The sequence below is a fragment of the Procambarus clarkii genome, chromosome 43 (assembly GCF_040958095.1).
Source record: "Procambarus clarkii isolate CNS0578487 chromosome 43, FALCON_Pclarkii_2.0, whole genome shotgun sequence".
Taxonomy (NCBI): domain Eukaryota; kingdom Metazoa; phylum Arthropoda; class Malacostraca; order Decapoda; family Cambaridae; genus Procambarus; species Procambarus clarkii.
In genome coordinates, this window is record NC_091192.1 from 26,607,041 (window position 1) to 26,614,014 (window position 6,974).

The window sequence follows — 6,974 nt, forward strand, 5'->3', positions numbered from 1 at the left end:
AAATAATCGCCAACAGAACCTAAACACCTAACCTAACCTATCCTATGCCTATATATGCACAATATGCTAATATATTATAATATTAATTTATACTTGAGAAAATTCCCGTTTTGAATGAACAGCATGTTAAAATTTATGAATGCGTCTGTGGGGTCGACCGCTGGATGTAATGGACTTGACTCGAGGACGGGTTGCAGCGAAGCACTGTCTGAGAAATGTTCGAACGTCATCAGTTACGAGTCCTGTGTAAACCGTTTGTTGTTCATATATATGGAGTTTAGCGGCTGGATTAAAGAGCATTTGGCCTTTGTTGATGAGGACAGCTGGAATCAGAGCATCTTGGTCGTATCGGACCTGAGTCGAGCTGCCAGAGTCGTCGACTCTTTCATTTATTCTTTTCCAGGTGGTAGGTTAGGTTAGGGTCGTGTGGTCGTCAATATTTGTATCATTTATATCTTATGGGTTTAATACTTTATAATTTAATTAATACTGAATTACATAAATTTTAATCTTTTATTAATACTGATATTTTTAGCAACGTGTTCTGGGTAAATTCGTGATATTTTTGAGCACTTAAAGAATTATTATCCTCGAAACATCTAAATGGAAATAATTATAGACATGCACGTCTCTTGTCTCTATAATCATATATGTGAATGTATTTACAATTTGTATCTGCAGAATCGAGCTATATTAGCTCTTGGACCTCGCCTTTCTAAGCAATTTATTTTTCCTCTATTATGTCTAAATACATATATATATCTCTAACACATACACACACAATCCCCAGGAAGCAGCTCGTAGCAGCTGTCTAACATCCAGATACCCACTGACTGCTTGGTGAACAGTACACCAGAGTGAAAGAAACTCTGCCCATTTGTTTCTGCCTCTGCTGGAAATCGAACCCGAGCCCTTAGGACTACGCCCTCAGAGCGCTGTCCACTCAGCCGCGAGGCCCCTGTGCGCACCCGCAAGTACAGTATGTGTGGGTAGAAGGTAGACAAGAATAATGCTATGCTATACAGTTTGTTTAAATGTAGATATAAAAAGGGTCTTGTTCCTCTACATTAAGTGAGAAACAGCTGAAAAGGCGGTGCCCAAGAGCAGGCGCTCGGTCCTCCAGACATAAATACACAATTAAGGGTGCCAGCATCTCACACACATTAGGGTTAGAAACCAATACACTAGTTATAGTTGACTGAAGATTTAGAGCCGAGACTAAAGAGCTGAAGCTCCATTTCACAATTAGCTGATTACACACTTTCATACACACGCACCTCATGTATGAGACAAACACAGGGACGAAACACATAATTAGGTTAACGAACTTATTATTTATTGTTTATTTTTTTTAATTTATTAAAGGTCCTTCATTACAAGTCACCGTTGTAGTCGCTAATGACACGGTTGTTGCTGTTTAGATCTCTGCCAGTGTTGTTGCTTGTCCTTGTTATAATGGTGGCAGAGGGGGGGATTCAGAGGTCTATAATAAGGGTTGTTGTTCTTGTTCACATCCCTGCCAGTGTTGTTGCTTGTCCTTGTTATAATGGTGGCAGAGGGGGGATTCAGAGGTCTATAATAAGGGTTGTTGTTCTTGTTCACATCCCTGCCAGTGTTGTTGCTTGTCCTTGTTATAATGGTGGCAGAGGGGGGGATTCAGAGGTCTATAATAAGGGTTGTTGTTCTTGTTCACATCCCTGCCAGTGTTGTTGCTTGTCCTTGTTATAATGGTGGCAGAGGGGGGGATTCAGAGGTCTATAATAAGGGTTGTTGTTCTTGTTCACATCCCTGCCAGTGTTGTTGCTTGTCCTTGTTATAATGGTGGCAGCAGGGGGATTCAGAGGTCTATATTAAGCTTGATCCAATCGAGGTAGTGGGAGACTTGGGTGAAGACTGCTGGCTCGGCGTCACAGTTCTCCCCCCACGAGCTTATCCCCTGCTGCACCCCGTCACAGAACAGCGGCCCCCCACCGTCACCCTGCGGGAGAACAACGCTCAGTGGAGTCCCTGGAGGGAGGGTAGCAGGGAAGGAGTGAGGGGTTGGAGGGGAAGGCAAGGAATGTGGGACAAGGGAAGGAAGGAGAAAAGGAATGGAGGGAAGGGGGAGACAGAGTGAATAAGAGGGAGGGAATGGGTGGGGAGAGGAAATGAAGGTGGGTAGGGAGAAGAAGGTAGACTCTCTGACCCTCACCCCCGAGGGAGTGGAAGTATACTCACCCGACAGACTCCCTCACCCTCCCGAGGGAGGGAAAGTATACTCACCCGACAGACTCCCTCACCCTCCCAAGGTAGTGGAAGTATACTCACCCGACAGACTGTAGAATAGATGTAGAAAGAACCAATGAAGAGCAGAGGTGCCATAGGCACAATCAGAGAACACTGTATAAACATCAGAGGTCCGCGGTTGTTCAACGTCCTCCCAGCAAGCATAAGAAATATTGCCGGAACAACCGTGGACATTTTCAAGAGGAAACTAGATTTATTCCTCCAAGGAGTGCCGGACCAACCGGGCTGTGGTGGGTATGTGGGCCTGCGGGCCGCTCCAAGCAACAGCCTGGTGGACCAAACTCTCACAAGTCGAGCCTTGCCTCGGGCCGGGCTTGGGGAGTAGACGAACTCCCAGAACCCCATCAACCAGGTATCAACCAGGTATCAACCAGACTCCCTCACCCTCCCAAGGTAGTGGAAGTATACTCACCCGACAGACTCCCTCACCCCCGAGGTAGCCAGCACACAGCATATCGAGGAGGATGGCGTCCTCGCCATAAACGTCCTGACATTCAGAGTCCGTCAGGAAGGGAAGGTCCACGAATCTCAGCTCACTGCTTATATCTCCCGCCGACTGCTGCAGGAGGCGGGAAGCTTGGTGAGGGAGGTGCAAACACGGGCTTCAGTCAAGCCTTATAAAGCCTCACAAGTAGCACATGTCCTGTCCTTATAAAGCCTTACAAGTAGCACATGTCCTGTCTTTATAAAGCCTTACAAGTAGCACATGTCCTAGCCTTATAAAGCCTCACAAGTAGCACATGTACTAGCCTTATAAAGCCCTACCAAGTAGTACAGGTCATGGCCTTATAAAGCCCTAATAACTAGCACAGGTCCGGGCATTATAAAGCCCTCACAAGTAGAATAAGTTTAGAATTAAGTAATATTAAGAAGCATACCCCTAACTCTTAGATCATCTACGTGCAGCTGTTTCATGGCATCATCTTCTCGTAGATGCTGTAAATCCTACTAGAAAGAGACATAGTCCCACGAGACAGAACGTAGTTCTTACCGATGTGTAGCCCCAGCCTACAGCGGTGCAGAGGGCGCCATCAACGGGCTCCTGGTAAGTCTGTGGGCAGGGCTACCGCCTCCACCAGTCCCTCAACAAAGTCAAAGTTGCTATCCGTCTGAAAAGATGTATTATTTTTAACTCTCTCTCTCTCTCTCTCTCCTACTTCTCTACACCCATAGAGACCATTTACATGTTCACAAGACGAGTAGAGGTGACATAGGTACAATCGGAGAACATTGAACAGTTGAGATTCACGAGATCTTCAATCTACTCTCAACAAATCTGAGAAAAAATTAACACTATCAGAAACACAATTAGCCAAGTTCCTGCATGAAGTGCCGGACAGCCGGATTGTTATGGATTGCGGGCCGCCCCAAGCAACAGCCTCCTGGATCATATAATAATAAAACAAGCCTGACCCGAGGCCGGTCTTGTAGAGTAGAACCCCCAGCACCCACTTCAGGTATGCTCTGAAGGTAAAGAGCTCGTGACACCTGAAGCCCTGAATAAGGGAGTTCATGTCCTTACCCTGATGATAGCGATGTCGTTAGCGCCCGTGGTAGTGGTGAAGTGACCCGTCACGAAGCTCTCGCTCCTCCTCGTCTGTTCCAACCCCGAGTCTTCGTCCAGGTTCTGCTCCCCCGCCACGATGTCAAATGATGTCTCAGAGTACCTGGGAGAGAGTGGGTGGGAGAGTGGTGGGGTGAAGGGCCTGCTCGAAACCTTGCTCTTAATTTGTGGCTTATAAAATATACAAATACTGTATCTACTCACCACGTTAATCTTATCCTCTGTATATGCTTATATTAAAAAAACATTATTATTCTTATTATTATTATAAAGGAGTTACCTTTCAGAAGAAACCGTGCTATCAAGTTTTCTATGAAAAACCCTATCTAACATAGAAAACGAATTCTGTTGCATACCTAACTTGTAAAAACTGCTACTAATGAATTATAGGATGTTAATTCGTATTGAGATTTTGTATTTGGTTTATAAATTGTGAGAATGTGCTCGAGCCCACACGTTGACCTAGATGCATGTATACATATATTCTGCCACACTCACCCCTTGACGCACTGCGCAGCCGTGAGGACATGGTTCTCGTTCAGAATAGTCCCCCCACACAAAAACGAAGACCCAAACAAAGTTCGGTGATAGATGGCCACCTGTAATAAAAATAACAAGTTGACAAAAAAACAACATTTGTGTCCGCAATTGGAACACACATAAATGTTTCAAACACATTGAAAAAATAATACAAAAAACTTATTGGTTAATGGATTTCATTTGCAATGTCTGAACGTAAGCACCCAAGCTGAGATTTTTTTAACGTGAAGGTTTGAAAGAACTGGAATGCCATTTTCCGGGACACGAATCAAGCTGATCGAGGCCCCTCTAGCCAAGGACGACAGGCAGAGAGACAGACATGGACATCTGTGCACTGCGCAGATGTTCATGTCTCAGTCAGTGCACTGCCTCTGACTGAGAGTCCACGTTGATTAGAGTATGACTTAATCAAACTAGAAATGCTCTACAAATCAAAGGACCCAGAATGTGGAATGACCTTCCTAATCATGTTAAAGACTGTACCTCTCTCAACCAGTTTAAGATAAAAACGAAGCACTACCTAATTAACTCCATGTAACCTACCTTACCCCTATAATGCCAACACATGTCTGCTATTTTTTAACAATGCTGTTTGTCGACCAAATTGTATTTTTGCTGTTTTTCTGCCATGTTCCCCCTTTTTTATTTGTATATTTGCTTGACACATTTTATACTTTAATCTCAATTAGTATTAAGTTTGTCTTTAGTGTTTTTCCTGCCCGAAACGCTTTGCGTAATAGTGGCTTTAGGCATTGTATGTACTAGCTCTATCTATAAATTCATCAATATTTGTATCACCCCTTGTATGTATGTACTTTACCTGAATAAACATTTGAATTTTGAATTTGATTCTGCCACTTACGGGCTATTCATGCCCGTGCCATCTCTTGGGTGGCTTAATCTTCATCAATCATCAGTTGGTTCTGAGTCTTCTTCAGGACCATCATGCAAAGAAACACGTCAGAACCCGACACAAACACGTCCAAACCCGACACAAACACGCCAGAACCCGACACAAACACGCCAGAACCCGACACAAACACGCCAGAACCCGACACAAACACGTCAGAACCCGACACAAACACGTCAGAACCCGACACAAACACGCCAGAACCCGACACAAACACGCCAGAACCCGATACAAACACGTCAGAACCCGACACAAACACGCCAGAACCCGACACAAACACGCCAGAACCCGACACAAACACACCAGAACCCGACACAAACACGCCAGAACCCGACACAAACACGCCAGAACCCGACACAAACACGCCAGAACCCGACACAAACACGTCAGAACCCGACACAAACACGTCAGAACCCGACACAAACACGTCAGAACCCGACACAAACACGTCCAAACCCGACACAAACACATCAGAACCCAACACAAACACATCCAAACCCGACACAAACACATCAGAACCCGACACAAACACATCAGAACCCGACACAAACACATCAGAACCCGACACAAACACATCAGAACCCGACACAAACACACCAGAACTCGACACACACAAAGAAACACCAATGAAGGAGAACATCAACAGCTCACCAACTGGTCATGCGGATGTAAACATGTAGTACTAAGTACTCCAAAAGCAAACAAAAGACCAACAATAACTCACTATGGAGGGAAACTGTCCTTGCTTGGGCGACGTCACCGCCCACTATACGGACATCCTGAGGGCCGGCCCTAGGGTACGTCCCACCCAACACTCCTGTAACACACGGAAGTCTTAAATGCATGATTACAAAACTCAGTAGAAGTATGAGGAAGTTACTTCAACATGGTGTAATCACCAGGGTACAAGGCACAGGTACACGCAGCTGTAGTTGAGGTGTCTGTGGTTCCCAAGGGGGGACACCTGATATCCGCTCCTTGTGGCTCTCAAGGACTCGAACCTTGGGCCCCAGGGCACGGATATAAGTTGCATTGTGCACAAGACGGTTCGCCAATGGATTTTAAGACGTATGAAATATTTCCTAACCTAATCTAACAAATCCTAATCAACGATATATTTACAAGTTTTGATTACAGGTGATGCTCAGTACTGTACCCACTTTACTAGCGGTAGCTTTATTCACCGTTTATATGTAGATTATTGATTAACTTCAGTCACTTATCTATAATTATAATAATCGGAAATATAATAATCATTAATATAATTGTAAAACTAATAGTAATTATTAAACGAGTATTAATGGACTCAATAAATAATTAATTTATTAAAAGCGGAACACACGTCCCAGCCTGCTAGGACGGCCCTAGCTCGCCCAGCACCTGTACCTGCTGCCAGGGAAGCAAGTAGCAGCGACGCAGCAGTAACACCTCCCACCATGATGCCTAGAGACAGACTGAGGCCGTCCTGCTGTCACCACTTATAATGGTGACTTAATTCCCGTTTTCTATGGGGTAGGAAAATTGCCGATGATGTAAGTAGTTATAACTACCGCGGCCTTGTTAACCACTACTACTGTCGTAGTTACTTCGACTACTACAGCAACTACGATGCCTTGTACTGGTTCCCTCTTAGCATGGTTACCATACACTCACTCTACAATTTTTATGCTATCT